The following is a 17,347-nucleotide window of genomic DNA, read 5'->3' on the forward strand; positions in this document are numbered from 1 at the left end:
TAAAAAATTGTCATCCTGAGTAATTTTTATTTCCCTTCCACTCTCATTGCATGAGCATAGCCCAGGTGTAGGCACTGAAACTTCCTTCTAGCAGACAGGGCCATGCCTGCATTGCAAACCTGCAAAATTTTCCAGGTGTAGGTCTGGGTGAGAATCTGCCAAACTTTCTTCTTGGGGACTCACCCTGTTCTCTGAAGAGCCTCTAAAGCTGAGCTGGGGATGGGGACTGGGCTGTTTATCCACCTGCTGCTACGGGTTTTTCGCTGGCAAAGAATCCTGAGTGACTTCCAGCTTTCCTTGACTAAATACAATGTTGCCACAGCTGGAAATCAAAAAGGCAATGCCGCTCTCACTAGCTACACCTCAGTTTTCCCCTTGCAAAACTGGAGCTGGAAATGCTGTCAAGGCCCTGCAGAGACATTCACCAGCTATAGATATCAATGTTCTGGAAGTGCTCGGGTACATGGCTGGACCTGGTATGCAAATATTTAAATAGATACCATCTGAATACAAATACTTTTTATTCAAAGGCCAGAGGGAGGGAGGAAAGTGTGGTTATCAGTAGTACCAGGTTGGCCAAGTAGGTAGTTTCAGAGACAGCAGTACATTCTGTGCTGCCCAATGCACTGTTTAGACAAACAGTATCTTAGGAAGGTACTGCTATAATCTTGTGAATATTATGTAATGACTTAATATATTAAGTAAATGCTTTGCTGTACAAGGAAGTTTTGCAGCTAAACAAATAATTTCCCAGGTACCACATACTAGTTACGCTACTGTTTGCCTCTGCCAGTCATGCAAAAGTAACCAAGTGCCATATACACAGGAACTGGTGGTGCAGCAATTTAGGATGGAGATTAACATTATAGTATGTGGGTTTTATCATGTTATGTATTTGTACATTGCTAATGGTGGGGGCTGCTATTTGGTGCAGAGCTTTGCCTGTTCACTTGGACAATATGATGAGATTGTCCCCTGTAGGTCACCTTCCACCCACCCATGTGCTGCATGTCCACCCTGTCTCCATCTTTCCCTGTGCCTTTAGTAAGATCTTCTGAGAGTAAGTTTGGTAATAGCCTGCCCTCACACTGCCCTCCTGGCACTCTGGCAGGTATGTTGTGCAGTCCCATTGGTAGGACTCGGTGCAAGAACATCTCACACATTTACTCTTCCAGCATCACTTCTTCCTTATTCAGCTGCTATTAGCAGTGCACCTGAGCTTGCTCTTGCTTGTCCTCCTGCCAGTGCTTCCCAGGGTTTCCTGACCTTCTCACCATTAGCCTCTTTCTTTGCCTCAGCTCCTGCCATGCCTGTGTCCTCTGCTCTCACTGCCCTCAGTGCTTTTATCTGTCTCTTCAATCCCTTCCAGGGTGAGCACCTATTCCCAGGTCGTTCTCCCCTCTTCTCCTGCAACATCAGCTCACCTGGAATTCATTCATTCATCATGACATTGTACAGCATGACACTGCAGTTTGGTTGGGAGCCTTTCCCCACTGCCCATTCTTGTAAATCTCTCTGATAATGCCACAGGGATATTCCCATACTTCCTTATATTGTGCACAAAGGGCTGAACTCCCCATTTCCTCCCACACCCTCCTCTTCCTCCTCCCATTCCAGCTCCCTGCAGGCCTCCCTTGCCCCAGCCACAACCCCGGGGCCATCTCCCATCCTTGTTCTGCCTTTCAGCTTACGCAGCATCAGCATCAGACCTCTCAGGAGCCTTATGGTGGTGACTGATAAAATGCAGAATGTTAGGGCAGCAATGGTGGAGAGCAGACAGCCCAGGGCCTGATTTTCCCCCAGTAAATTGGCAAACTTTCGGTTCACTGCAGGTTTACAAATTATTAAAAGCAAGAGCGAAAGACACCCCTGCACCAAGCAAGGGACATGCACAGGGAGGCTGAGACCTCCCACTGGCTCCAGTGCCAGCCTGACCTTTGCAGTCATGAGCAAACACCTCTCACTGCTGTTCTCGCCTGCTTGCCCCGCGGCCCTCAGGTTATGGTGCAGTGTGCTCCCCTCATGCTGATTGGGCTGTGTGGGCTGTTTTACCCACACGTGTGGGTGTCTCAGCTTCCTCAGCAGAGAGGTGGGACAGGCGGCCCTGGGAGCTGCCTGCCTGCATGTGCCCTGCTGGACTTGGACATCACAAGGGACCACTGTCCCAACTTCAGGGCCTTAACTCTTGCTGTCCTCCTCCTCAACTTACAGCCTTTTGTTGTTAGGAAGGGCATCCCTGATTGACCACTTAGCATTTTAAACACCATATAAAACAAACTATAAGTCCAGACAGGGGCCAACAGATTGTTTACCAATGATGCACCCTGCATCCAGATGGTTGGACCCGATGATCTGGGGCTTGGACCCGATGATCTCTCCAGGTCCCTTCCAACCCCTATGATTCTGTGAATTCTGTGATCCACCTGCCTGCCCCAGTAGGACTCGGTGCACCAGAAGGCCACTGGGATCCTTAATGTATCCCCAAAAGCAGCAGCCCCCCTGCTTCTGGCTTTGCCCCAGTGCTTCAGTAAAGATTTGGATGAGCAAGACGGTCAAGGGAGGAAAGGAAATGGTGGAACCAGCAACAAACCCTAAGGAAAGACACCATGATCTCCAAGGAGGAGGACAAGTATAATTTGTCACTCGCTTTAGTGGAAAATCTTCAGTGACAGTGGACTTAGGACCAGGCAGGGGCTTAGTACAGATAATTTTTCTGCAGAAGTTGAGCTGTAGAAATAATTAAGCATCTGTTTGCTCCTAGAAGAAAGAATTGCAGAACAGACTGCAGGGACAGCAGGGATGACCCTCTCTCTGGACTAAAGTCCACCCTCACTTCAGGGGGGTGGAGGAAAGGCTTTTCCAGCACTGCTGTGCTCCCAGCACTGGCACTTTGCTGGAACATGTGAGCTCCAGGCACAAGGGAGCAGGAAAGTCCTGTCCCCTTGTGCCAGCTGGAATAGCAAATGCTGCCAGGATGGCCACTGCATGGCCTCTCCCTGTCTCCAGCAAGCAACTGTCACAGCTCAGGCTCCTCTGACTGCCCCTTCCCTTCAGACAGCTCTCTGAAACGTTAGTGTCAGGGCCAAAAAGCTCCCTTTAAACACTGGCACATTTATCAGGCCACAATCTAAGAAGCTGAAGTCCACAGCGGTTGAAACAGAAACTCTACCCAACACCCTGGAGGCTTGTCTGCCCTCCCTTCCCTTGCTCCAACACTCAGATTTTCCCAGGACCGTCTCCTTGTCCAATTTTCCAAACAGGACTTTCCAGTCCCCGTCAGAAGAGAGCTGGGGTTTTCCCCGCTCACTCCTTTCTGCAGAGTTACCCCTTTACAGCAGCCACGAACAGTGGCACCAGGCTCCACTGCCTCGCCAGCAGCAGGAGCACAGCCTCCTGCCTGCCCACCCTAGCCCCAGGGGCTTCCCTGCTCTGAAGGAACAGGCCTGCACACCTTTAATTCAAATCCTTTTCCCATTCCCAGTTTTAGCTAATTGAGATTCATTTTCCTGCACGGCTTTCAAGGCAAGCTGAAAGTGGAACACAAGCAAATGTGTGTGAAGGACTGTGAGAAAGAGCCTTAAAACACACATATTTTTAACACTCATGCACCCCGTGAAGGGCACATGGCCACAATTAGACTGCAACTCAGTTAATTATTACCCCTGGATTTCAGTAGCTTGGAGGAGGGATTTTCCCATGGCCCTACAGAAGATCGCAGTGAGAGCACTGCAGCTCTGCTTCAGCAACCTCCTTGTTTGCACCCAGGAGTGCCCAGGGGTCGAGGTAGACTCAGCCACCCTGGGGAAGCACTGCCCCAGTGTTAAAGGTGAGCCCGCAGCGTTCGCTCATACAGCGTGGGAGGACCGCATGATGTCTTTCCTCTCTGCGTGGGAAAAGGACACACCGTATCTCAGCCAAAGCTCGGCATGTGTGCTGAGCTGAGAAGGCCTGAGAGCTGGTAAGGATGGCTGCCCGCTCTGAGCAGCACACAGAACGAAACCACACTCTTCTCTCAGTTTTTTCTGAGTGGATGGGTTTCCATTCCGGCGTGCGTCAAGGCTGCTGTTTCTGGATTTCATATGAAAACTTCGATCTCACTGTTGGCAGCAGCTTCTCTGAGACGTTTTGCCCCTGCAAGCAAAGAAGCAAGCCCTTTCCAAAGCTGCATGGGGGCTCCTTACCCCAGGCTGTGCCGAGAGTGGCTTGGGGAAAACCCTCCCAAGGAGGGGGATCCACACCACCCACTTGCCCCCGAGCGCACTTGACCTCCACTTCCTCTCAAACAGCCTATGAAATTTCCTAAGCTGTAATAAAACATCCAACGTTGTCTGTCTATCCCTTCCAGACCTCTCCATGCTCCCATCCTCACAGCCCTGAACCCCAGCAGCAGGAGGCTGGAACAAATACGTGGTGTGGAGCTGCTGGACTTCCCCAGTGCAGCGAGGGCAAGCTCCCAAGCTGCCATGCTTCCTACTCTCACAGGACAGAGCACAAACCTGTGGAAACCAAAATAATCAGGTGGAAACGGGTCAGGTGGCAGCAGTGTGGGAGGCTGGCAGGTTTGAGTTTAAACAGGCACGAGGAGATGTTAAACAACTGTGAAGTGGCAAGAAGGCAGAGAGTAAAATGCCACTGGGGTGCGAAAGCTAGGTGAGATGCCACTGCAGCAGACAGAGGTCCAGCAGGTCCCCCAGGTCCACTGCTGAGGTCATCTCATCCCCTTCACAGCGCAGCAGTAGCACTTTTTACATAGAAATGCTTCAGCTTTCTCCACTGCAGCCTCCTCTCTGGCTCTTTCCTGGGGGAAGGGAGGTGGGCAGGTCCAGGACAGGCTGGGACTGGGTGGTGGCATGCAAAGCCAGTTTCCCTTCCCCATGCAGCTGACTCCCAAGGTGACCTGATCATCCACTTCCTCCTGTGAACCACTCCTGTATCTGAGGGGCTTGGGGAGTAAGGAACTGATAACTCATCATTTCCTTTTTCAGAGAAATCTGAGCAAAGTGGAACAGGGAAACCACACAGGTAACCTGGCAATTGGCTTCCTTCCACGAGCAGTTCTAGGCACACAGTAGCATGCCCAAGCCTTCCTGCACCTTGGGAAGCCCCTTCCTAAAACCAGCTGGGCTGAGGGACAGAAGGCAAGAGAATTGAGTCTGCATCTGTGCTCTGCACAAAGTTAGAGAAGAGCAACTCAGTGGAGCACACAGCAGTTCCATCCCACAAAGGAGGGGCACTGACATTCCTCACAAGACTTGTAAGCGCATGAGGCGTGAGCCGAGCTGCACCGCAGCATCCTAGGAATGAGTGTCAGTATCTCCAAATTTTCCACTTTGAATTTAAGAACGAGTAGTATAATTCAGAATAGCTGGGGGTTTTTGTCCATTTTGCACAGGAAGTGTTTTGCTCTGCTTCGTTTCAGTTAGAAACAAGGTCTTGTTTAAAAAAAAAAATCGCATGACGAAAATCGTATTGAGAACTTCCCAAGTGAAACAGATAACTTCTGTAGACTCAGAAAACAAGAATTTAATTCATTTTTTTCTTACTCATTGGAAAGTTCAGGTGTTTGTTTTCTCACTCACCTGAATTATTTTTTTTTCTCCTAAGCTTTTGCGGTTGCAACATAGCAGAATTTCCTCTCCCACTGTTCTGAGTCATGTGAATCGGGCATACCTCTGACCTGGGGCTTACCGTGTTGTCTCTGAAAAGCCAACCCCCAAATTTGCATCCAATTGTCATCTGTATAATAGCTATTAAACTCCTCACGCTTGTGCAGGGGCAAATCTTCAGTTAACCTTACGGCTAGCATCCTTCTGTGAGGTCTGCTCGGCTGCCCTTTGCCATGGGATCCTCCACCCCTCCACCCCCAGCACATGTACATGCTATTCCGTTTACCCATTGCCTCCATCTGTTGGCTGCTCTAAAACATACCAAGAAGAAAATTCAGCTATCACTCAGGTGGTATTTTCAAAACTGATCCTGAGGGCACTCTGGTGCTGAAAATTTGGCTTCTGGCAGGGAAACTGATGCTGATTCTGACACCAACCAGTGTCCTGCTGCTGGACATTTCGCCCATGACTTAGGTCGTGGCTGGAGACTGATTCAACGCAAGGCGTGAAGCCAACGCACATGACCCAGGGAGTGTTAGGTATTTCCCACGCAGATGCTTTCATTCAGCAATGAAGCAAATGCAGCTCGGTGTGTCGTCTTCCTGGAGGTAGGTAAGTCCCTTGTGTTGTAAGCACGTTCATCATGAAATGCCAACGCTCACGGCTTCTCAACATCACCCTAAGAAAAATGTTCTCTCTGCAGTTGTTCCACTTCACTGAGTTTACAGCTGGGCCCTTGAATGCTGTCAATAGAAACTGCATATTCCTTGTAAGCACAGGATAAAGGCAGCTCAGTGTAGCCTTATTAATCATTTTGCTTAATGGTACGTGAAATGTCATCTTTGTTTCCAATCCCCAGCGTATCTGAGTCCTGTCTCTGAGGATAGCAAAGAAATGACTAGGAAGCAGCCTCCCTTAGGCAGTGGCAAGCCTCCTGCCCGAGCTGTCAGTGAAGATGCTGCTACAGAGCAGGGTGCTGGCATGGCACAAGCAATCCTGTCCCTCAGTGTCCCTTCCCCCGCATCTGCCTGCTGGCAGTGCAGGGAGACCAGACCTTTTGGCCTAGGCTGGATGTGACCTTGGCCCAGCACAGAGGTGAAGAAGGATGGAACGTTGCTGAGCACCATCACAAAGGGGGCTTTTAAGGGTGAACTAAAAGGCAAGTGTGCCCTAATGACAGGGCAGGGGTTTTTACCATGTTTCATCATCACTTAGCCTGAAGAGCAGCGCTGTGACACACGCAAAGCAGTTGCTGTTTGCTCTTGGTGGCAGCTCAGTTCCTGTCCAGGGTCAGCTGTTGGGCAGAAGCGCTTCTGACATCAGAAACAGCTTCAAAATAAGAACAAGTGGTGCTGATGTCACCTTTTAAAGGGTTAAAGCAGAGAGGCACCATGCGCTTTCAACTGCCACTGCAGTGATGAGGAGCTCACCACCTCTGAACTGAGCCTCCAGGAGCTCTTCAGAAAGTGAAGTGCAGGCTGGCGCAGAGTGACAGAGCTGCTTTGCATAGGATGTCATTTTACCTTTCTTTTTATGAAGCAGTGGCGAGAAAAAGAGGCAGTGATGGTAAATCCAAGCATCTGCAAGGCATCAAGGCCTCAGCCTGCTCAAATCTGCAGTCCCTGAGCACAGGGATAAGGGAGCTGCATGGTTGTGACCTATGATTGATGTGGATCCTGCTGCAATGACTCTCTTGGCTGGGAAGGACATCCCTTGATCCCATCAATTTCAGCTGGGTTTGTTTGGGTGGTTTTTTTTTTTTTGGCTCCTACTCAGACATGATCGAAATAGGTACTGAAGATCCGCTCTTAAAAGTGAGAGCTCAACACACATGGCTGTCTTTGGCATTACAAAAAATGTAGAAGAGGAAATGACTTGAACTGTGTGCATGCAGCATGAGCTGCGACAAGCTGCAGATGGGATGGTTCTTCTGAGATGTAGTGAGGCAGCTACACCGGTGTCTCTCAGCCTTGCTGCTGACAGCTAAAGTATTTCTTGCATGGCTGTAATCGTACACCGAATGAACTTGCTCCCACATAAACCCAGAACACCTCCCTTTAGCTAACTGGCAACCCGCTGGGCCCCCTGTCCCTGCACAGCACCTCACAGACATCACGTGCAATGTCAGAAAACGCTGCTGGCATGGTTTTAAGAGTCCCTTGGAGGGGCCTCTGTGAGAGCTGTGTGCTTCCAACATCTGCCAACTGGGGCTGCAGATGTCCCTGGAGAAAACCTCCCTGCGAGAAGCCAGGACAGAACAGACTGATCAATATGAAAGGAATGAGGCAGAGGGAAGGAAATGTTTTTGCTAGCAGACAGCCAGCGATTTAAATGAGGAATTGCAGTTAGCCTGACCGAATGTGGTATTAGCCTCTCAAAACACTTGTAGTACAAATGCTGGAAGTCCCCAGTGGGGAAAAGGGAGGTGCAGATAAGTCAGTGGTTTATGCTGCAGCATAGGAGGGCTCAGCCTGCTGCTCAACATCACCTGGGACAAGAAGAAAGTAAAACATCATCTCTCCTTAAAAGCACCTTCTGGTAACAACAGTGGCATGGGTGCTCATCATGTGTATGCACCAGGCATACACGTGACCCCATTTTGCAGATGCAAAATGCCACTGTAGGACATGGAGTCACAGCCCATTCTGGGTTTCTGTCCCACAGCATCTCCGCCCTGGCTTTGGGCTGTGAGGGCAGGGACCCGGAACGGGAGTTTGCAGAGCTGCCTGGAGAGGATGCGCTACCAGTCCCTTCCTCTGCAGACCCACAGGGAACATGAACTGGTAAAACCAGCATCTACAGTGTTAAATCAGTTGGTGCTTCCAGCTACAAATAACACACTTTGATATGTGCTGGGATGACCAAGATCTGGGCCCCTCTCAGGTGCTGTAGGTTCTACTAAACCAGCAGGCTTCCATCACACTGCAGTGTGCAATAAGGTGAGGCAAAAGGCTGTGGACTCCAGCAACCAGAGCTATGTGGAAATTCAGAAGGATTTCTTGCTGGCTGGGGGCCCTGCTGTGCTGGCGGGTTTCACCTTTGCTCAGCGCTGCTGGCAGAGGTGCTCTATGCAAATGCTGTTCTCTCCGCGTTCACACACGAGACTTTCAAAAGGTTTGGGCTCTAAAGAAAAGAATTTATAGGATCAGATTTTCCTATGGCCCCTCAAGTCATTTTATTAATCACTGGGACCATTCTCAAACATCTTTCAACATTGAGAAATTCCACTTAATCATGGCCTGCCCTGCTGCCACCTTCTCAGCATCAGATGGAGAAAGAAATGATGCGGCGAGGACCTTAGTCACACTAAAGCTGCTTCAAGGCTGAGCCGGGGAATGGGGCATGAATCATCTTTGCCTTTTCTTTCTTTTAAGGGAAATAGAGAAGACAACTGCCACTCTGAGAGTAAAATGAATAAAGCAGTGACAGGTCTTCCTGTCTCCTTCCCATCTTGTGTCCCTGCTGTGTGCTTCTTCCCTGCCCTTAGCTGAATCTACTGAAAAAGTCCATCTCTCTTCCAAGCTACTCCTGAGAGGTTTGTTTACCACATCTCAGCGGGTGCAGAGCCACACAGAGCTGTTTTCCAGGAGCAGCTGGCAGGGTGAATTGCTCCTGGGCTAGTGGAGGGCAGGGACACCCTCCACTAGCCCAGGTTGCCCAAAGCCCCATCCAACTTGGCCTTGAGCACTGCCAGTTAGGGGGCAACCACAGGGTCTCTGGGCAGCCTGTGCCAGTGCCTCACCCTCAGAGTGAAAAATAATATAATAAGTAATACTGGGGCAGCAGAAACCCTCTCTGCATACGAGAGAGGGCAGGAGGGAACAGCTGGAATATTTTGTCCCCCTCTCTCTTTTACTGGAAAATACCTAACCACAGCTCCTCATGGGTGCAGCCCCTTGGGAGAGCAGTAGATAACTTGCTAGAAGAATCCAGCATTTTTTATCCTGACGTGCTTTGAGCCAGGCTTAGGCGACACTCAGCTAAGGAGGCAGGAACTGAACTCCATGCTAACACGCCCTCCACCGCTTCAGCCGGCTTCTGACAAAGATGTTGAGCTCTTCTGGGGCAGGCAGCCCAGTGCCTCAACCGTGGCACCCTGCCAAAGCAGCTGGGAGCTGCAGCCCTCGCCTCTGCAGCCAGGCACACTGCAGGGCCTGCCTCCACAGGCCCCCTGAAAGGGCCTGGTTGGAGCTGTAGGCTTGGGTTCTGCAGCGAGGAAAACCATGCCCCTCGCTGCAAGCAAGCTGGGCGAGGGTTTGCTGCAAAATCCTCCCGCTGCATTGCTAGAGAGAAAGCCCAGCAAGCTGTTTGGGTAGGCAGAGGTTGCCCTACTTCTGTTTGGGGTTTCCTGGCCTGAAATAAAGGCGCCTGTGCAGAGAGAAGCTGTGTGTGCATGTGGTAAGGTTGCACACGTCGAATCTCCAACTTCATGAGGGGAAGATCTGCGCAGAACAGCCTGGGCACTTCAGCTGCGCTTGTGTAATCGAGAGTCCAGGATTTCCAAACACTCAGGTGACTGGCCACAGCTGCTGTTTTGCCGGGGCTGCTCAACGTCAGCCAGCTTCAGCTTTAGCACAGACAGAATTTCCAGGGGTGCAAAAAGAGCGCGTCCAGAGAGCCTGCAGACAGAGAGCAACTGCTCCGTGCTCAGCGCAGGGAAAAGGTCAGTCATACTCCCCTGCAGATCTCTCACCAAGGATGGAGCTGTGCACTGCCCCTTTGGCCCCATCCACACGAGCAGGCAGGCTGTTAGCTTTCCTGGCTGCTCTGAGCCCTGGTTTGGGCAGCAACTTGCTGCTAATTCAGCAACCAAAGCTGTGCGTGGAATAGCTCGTCATTCATTTTGGTACAGCTTGCTTTTCTGTTGCCACAAGTTTGTGGCCATCCAGCCTCAAATGACATGAAAATCTAGGAATCCCCATCCCCAAACCTTTCTATCCTGTGAATAAAGTCACTTCCCTGAACCACCCGCCATCAACCTAGTTCCAGCTCTTGGCGGGATGCCTGTAGGGACATGCTTCAGCCACACAGAAATGCTAGTGCTTGGGGACAGGCACCCACCAAGGCTGCAGAGCTCCTTACAAAGAGACACAGCTTCCAGGATTTGCTTTTGCCGTTTCCATGCCAATGCTCTCCCTCTTTTTCCCAGCCCACTACCACCCTGGAGCTGCCAGCCATGGCCAGTCTTGGCTTCCGATGGCCAGCGCTCCAGTCGTGTAAGCGCCTATGCAAAGTAGGTTTCTCATCTCTCTGAACCCTTGAGTTTTGTTTGATTAGATTTAGCAGCTTGAAGGAGACAAATGAGTCCATGCCTAGCAGCTTTGTCACAGGACCTGGAAACCTCTATTGGCCACCAGAGACAACTTCACAGGAAGGTAGTGACGAAGTTACATGAGCAGGGAAGCCCCCAGCAGCCAATTTTGCAGCAACATCCTCAGCATCCAGGACGTCATGGCAGCTTCCAAGGTCGCTTTTCTCTGTCAGCCCCAGCACATCTCTCTGGCAGACATTGCAGTAGCTGCACGCCCTGATGAGCGCTTGTGCAACGTGAGAATCAAAGCTGTGCTTGGGGCACTCTGAGCTCATGTTTTCTTACACTTGTGCTGCAAAACAAAGGCCTTGTCTTTGGCGTTGAGCAAACCCGTAATTTATGCCAGGGACAATCAGCCTTGGGCAGGCACAGAGCCACTGAGGGAGCTGCTCACGTTGCTTGGCCCGATGCAATTTATTTGCTAGCCAGGCTATTTCAAGCTGTGTCAGGGACACTGGGTTACATGAAGAAAACAGCTCGTTCAGCAACTGGCCAGGCTTGACACTTAATAAGGGCACCGCAATCCCCAACCCAGAGGTATTTCCAGTCCAGCGTGTTGTCTTCAGCCATGACCAGAGCTGGAAATGCTGTGGTATAACCTTGCCATCGCTTGGGCTCCTGCAACTAGTAGTGCAGACCTGTGCAGGGAGATGCTTCTGCTCATGTCAGTGACTATCTTAATGACCCAGCAGTGGCAGAATTAAGAGCCATATAGTCCAGTCCCGTGTGGACCAGATACTGAGAAGTGCGATCTGAAGCTCCCCAGCAATACGGCAACTATTACATCCCAGCTTCAGGAAAACTACTTGCTTCCTGGTAGCACAGCAGAAATCAGCATTTGGGCACAGATCCCAGGAGAGATTAAAACCCTAAATCAGGGTTTTGGTAGGCTGTGAAAGCCTATATCCTCACCTGCCATCTGGAAAGCCTGCACTCAGCAGGTCCCTACCTCTTGCAAGGTGTGCAACTCACTAGTGGCTTCTCTCTGCTTGGCCTGGATGTCCCCAAGCAGCTGGGTCAGCATGGGTGAATGTCTTGCCCAAGGACACTTTGATGGACATTACATGTCCCTTCCTGGGAGGAAGTGCTGCTGAATCCTCCCTCCCAGTCCAGCAACCTACTCCCACACTCTTGTACACTGCTCCTGACTCTGCGGCACCGCCCCGAATCCCTGGTGTTAGGAAAGTAGAAGAGCCAGTGTATCCCTTCTTCTCTCTCTCTCTCCTTCCTGGGAGCCATGGCTCATCTTCCATGGAGATGTGTCTGGCAGCCCGTGGGCTGAGTGGCAAGATACACATTTCTTGGGTGGGTGCCCTAGATGGAAGTTTATTATATTCACGTGGGAGACTGCAGTGTGTTTCAGGAGGAAAAGAGAAAGGCTGTGAATGGGCAGCAGTGTTCACATCAGATCCTAGGAAACAGCCAGCCCCAGCTGAGTCTGGAGTCTGGGCATTAAAGGAAGCAGATCTTCAAGCAGAACCTCGGCTCTGTTTAGCACCTGGCTAGTTTGTTGGTTTTGGCTCCTCATGGAGAAGTGCAACGCCAGGACACGGGTTGCTTCAGCCCCAGCTTTGCTGGTGGAGGAGGCCTGGCCCTGGTCTGCTTGGGCACTGCAGTCCCCACATTGCAGCTGGCAGAGAAGATGGCACGAGCTTTCCCCTAGGTCACCTCAGACACCACCAGCCAGAGTGGCTAAGACACGTTTCTCCTGTATAATTTTGCCTGAAGCAAACACAAGGAACTGCACCCTGCCAGCCATCTGAGGGGGACCAGCCTCCAGTGGGAGGGGTATGTGAAGGCAGGGGCACTGAAAAACTCCTCCAGAGCTGGGTCCCCAGGAAGAAAAGTCCTTGTGGCCCAATACATCCAGGAACCCCTCCTAGAAACCCATCAAGATACCAGGGTGAGCAGCAGCATCCCCTCCAAGCTGCAGGCAAAAAGGCTTTTGCTAAGCCCAGAGGAATGGAATGGTGAAGTTTGGGCACTTTCTGTATAAAAAGACAGGGAGGGCCCTGAGGACTTACTATGGGAAGGAGCAGGAGAAGCCAGTAGGACTGCCTGTAAACACCTGAGAGCACAGAGTAGGTTGGAGGCAGGAGAGGGCCCCCCTCAAGGGAGCAGCCAAGGCCAGGAGGACACCAGGGATATGGCTGCTAGATGGGTTGGGAGATGGGGCTGCCATGAATAAAATAATGGAAACGTGCACGACTAAGTGTCTGCAGTACTGAAATAGAGAATATGAGGAGAAGGGTCAACTGACTTCTCAGTGCTTCACCACGGTGACTGGCAGCATTAATCCCAGCCCCTGCAGCCTCTAGGACCACTGTGCATTAGGGAGGAGACGAGCAGCTTGGCTGCTCTGCAGGTGTTGCCTCTGCTCACGTATCTGGCCTCACCTCAAGAAATGGCCTGGCACCAAGTAGAAGGGCACTGGGCTCCAGAGTTGACCATCAGCCAGAGGAACCAGAGCCCTTCTCAGCCTGCCAGGAGGCTGGGGAGGCAGAGGTGGGGCGGTGGAAAGGATGCCAGCTGCTTAATGGAAACGCCATCAGTTAAAGGCGCTGCGCTCACCTTGGGAAATTCCAGGTTCCTGCCACAAATTAAATGTTCCTTTTGCAAACTTGTTTTGGCGGGGTTCCTGCCTACACCCAGGCTGTGTAAACAAAACAGGCACTGAAAGTAAAAGTATCTGTACTGTGCTATACGCAGGACTCCCTTCACTTCTCATACTATTCGCGGTGTGAGGGCCACCCTCCCTCGCTTCAGTAACAGGCTCAGTTAAATCTGATCCCTTTGAACATCTGCAGTGTGAGTGGCACGTGCCATCACATGTGCAGGTCCTCTGAGAGATGGCTGACATTTCCCAAATCACCTGCTGACAGATAGGTGTCCTGATGATTCAGCGCTCATGACCTGCTGCCGCACATCACGGAGCGTTTCGCCATTTCCACTCTAATTAGTGAAGCTAATGTGCTTGAGCTGATCTCTCTTTGCTGCTTCGTGGATGCTTTATGTCATAGCTGAGCTGTCAAGTGCCCTTCTTTCCTCCTTTTCCTTAGAAGGCAGAGAGCTACAGGGTTTGCCTTGAAGTCAGTCACTGTCACCTGTGTCATGCTGACAGACCACAGGACTGCAGAAGACCTGTGGAAGGAAAGATCTAGGCCCTGAAGTGGGAGATGATCCTACTTTAGAGGAGCAAAAAGCAGATGCCAGTGTGTAACTGCCTTGTGGCAGCCAAATGAATGCTGTTTTGGATGGTAACTATATGACGTTACCCACAACATCTGTGAGAACTGGAGAAAACAACTCGGCAAGGGCCAGGGTCGGGGGCAGAAGCACAGAAATTTGTGGAAACTCTGAGCAATGAGGAAAGGCAATTGTCAGGTAGAGATTGTCAGGCAGAGAGGTACAGATGGCAACACTGAAATCACTGAAATCACTGTCCTCAAAGCAAGATTAGCCCCAGACCAAGCTGATGCAGTTTCTAGTTGGATGCACTGGATTTCAGTGCAAATGGGTGTGCCACATAGATGATTTATTTCTTTTGCAGTGTTTTTGCTCAGAAAGCAGAGTGTTTCCTGTGGAAACTTGCAAAGGCAAACCCCTGTTCTCCGGGTTAGAAGGAAGATGCTTTTCCTTGCCCCCCAGGGAGACTCCCTGATGGGACATGCTGGGGAGAAGGCAGGGCTTGTTGGTGGGCTTGGGAGAGTCTGGGAGGACAGTCTTTCTGTCTCACACACTCCTTTCTTCCTTTGGGGGTGCCTGGCTGTGGCAGGACTCGGGGAGGGGCTGCTGTCACGGCGTGTGGAAGGCTGTGGCAGTGGAGCTAGGCCAGAGCCAGCGCCAAGCCAGCCATGGGCCTGGACTGTGGTTTTCCGGGGAATCACCTGGACCAAAGCAAATACAGCACACACCTGATGGGTCCTGTTAAAGTGTTTCTCACTTCCCTAATGCAGGCGGGCAGTGTCCTGCACTGCTTTCGGGTCTGAGCCAGGACCAAGCTGCCTGGCTGGGGAAGCTCCCATGGCTCAGCACGCTGAGCTGTCCCCAGGCACATGGGCGCAAGATTCTGCACAGCACAATAAGGCACATAAAGTGCTTTATGCCATTTTCTGGTTACTACCGATTTCCCTAGAGTTCTTCTCTCCCACTTTCACAGTGATTTAAGTAGAAAACACTGCCAGGGCCTGATTTCCACTGAGTGTACAGACTCAGTGTGCCACATGCTGATCAGGTCAGTGACAATCAGTTGTATTCCCCATCCTAGTCCCATTTAACACCACTCCCCACCCCCCAACCGTCCCTCCCCGCCCATCGTCCTCCCCACCCCCCAGCGCCCTGCTGCTATGAAGCAGAAGTTTTGGTCCACGAGCTGAGTGTCACTTGGGGCCCTCCCTGCTGATCTTTTGCTAAGAGGAGAATGCTTGAGGATGTTTCTAGCCAGCCAGCAGGACTGGAGTGGAAAACACATGCATCTGAAAGTCAGGTTGGTTAGCTAGGAAAACAGAATGAAAACCAAGCCCACAGGAACTGTGGGATGGGGATGCTGCAGTCTGTATGTGAACAAAAGCCACATTGCCCCCGTGTTTTCAGCCAGCTGTGCCTTGCAGCTGAACACAGCAAGAGAGCTACACGCTGACAGAACGTGTCCCTGGGCACATTTCCCCTCCCTTCCTTTTTTTTTTTGCCATGGCTTTATGTTTGGTTGGTTGTCTTTTTTTGTTTTTTGCTTCATGGTGTGTGGCGACAGCTGCTTTGGGAGGAGAGCACTGCTCTGGCCTCAGCATCCATGGGTTTAGCTTACTCAGCTTCTGCTCAGGGGGATTTCTAGAGGAAGGTAATCGGCACTGTGGCTAAACCAGCTTCCCTTCAGCAACCAGTAAATAATCCCTGACCTCCAGAAGAGGAGCAAATGCACTTCACCAGGGTGAACTATTTCACACAGTCCGTGGTAATGCCTGGGCCCCATCCTGCTGATAGCAGGGGGACAAGAACCAAGTCTTGCAGTTCAGTTGTTTGTAGCCCCTAATGCTCCAGACGCTGTAGCTTGAGGGATTTGAAGGGATTTTTCCCTCTGTGAAAAAATATATTTCTACTCAAGTTAAAAACTGTTAGTGTTGGTTGTGCAGCACCTCTTCCCCATTTGCATACTGAGTCTATTTTCTCCTGCTCCTTATCGGCTTAAAATCAGGAACATTTGGGCCAAAAAACCTTAGAAAGTCCGTGGGTTTTAAGAGCTGCCAGTGCCCAGAGGCACTGTCTATTGTCCTGACAAAATGGTCGAGGATAAAAGGAGGATCCTTCCCTCCTCCTCATACTGGGAGGGTCTCTTGGGGAGCTGAGTCTGCAGAGATTGTCATGAATGGACCGGCACCGGGATGCTGGTGCGGTCTCTTTTCCTTGCTCAGAAGACACTGTGTGGTTGTGTAATGAAAAAGCCACTGCATTTTAGGAAGAAGAAAAGAGGAAGGAAGCTGTGCAAGACAGGGGTTTCCCAGACTGCCGCACTGTCTTAATACATGGTACTTTTGAATGGAGGAGAAGTCTGGGAAGAAGGAAACCAAGAGGGGGTTTTGGTGCCTTTACTTCTCCTTGCTAAGCCAGTAACTCAGATCTCAGCTGAAGCTGCGGCAGTTTCCCCACCCCAGGCAGCCCACAGTAATCACCCGGCAGGACCACGCAAACCGGGCAGGACTCTGCAAGCTGCGAGACCAGACACGCGCAAAGCGCACACACGACCTCCTGCCTCATTTCCTGGTGGACCTGCTGGCATACAAAACGCTGCTGGCAGGGCTAGGGTTGACATGTGACCCCCCCTGAGGAAGGTGGGACTGACCCATGAGCTCCATCCACACCCTGCCAGCTGGCAGTGGCTCCCCAGCAGACAGCGTGTCACCCACCAGTCCCTCCCAGCATCTCCCACCCTACCATGCTGCAGGGCAGCTGGGAGGGTTGAGTGCCTTCCTGTCCTGCGTCCCTGCAGGCTGGGAGCGTGTCGTGCTCCACGACACAGAGGGGAGCATGAGCTGAGGTGCATACGTGCCTGGGCACAGATAGGCCACGCTGTCCCCATGCAGCAACACCTTGCTGCCCACACCCTCTGACTTTAATCTGCCTTTTAATTTTGTCCTCACAGGCCTTTTTACAAAGCATTTTTGAAGCTGCCAGTCCCCAGATGGAAGGACTCGGATGCAGGAGCTAACCCAGTAAGGGATTCTGCTGTGAGGCCATTATCTGCACTGTAGTATTTGAAGCACATTTAGGTTTAACCTACAACCCTTAGATGTAGGCCACTGCCCATCTGACCACAAGAGGTAAAAGCACAGACCAGACCACTCTGGCCTTAGCAGACTAAAACCCATTATTCATTGTTTGTAAAAAAAAAACAAAAGAAGAAGAAAAGAAGGAAAACAAACAAGAAAACCCACAC

The sequence above is a fragment of the Gallinula chloropus genome (assembly GCF_964237585.1).
Source record: "Gallinula chloropus genome assembly, chromosome: 4".
In the NCBI taxonomy this organism is placed as follows: domain Eukaryota; kingdom Metazoa; phylum Chordata; class Aves; order Gruiformes; family Rallidae; genus Gallinula; species Gallinula chloropus.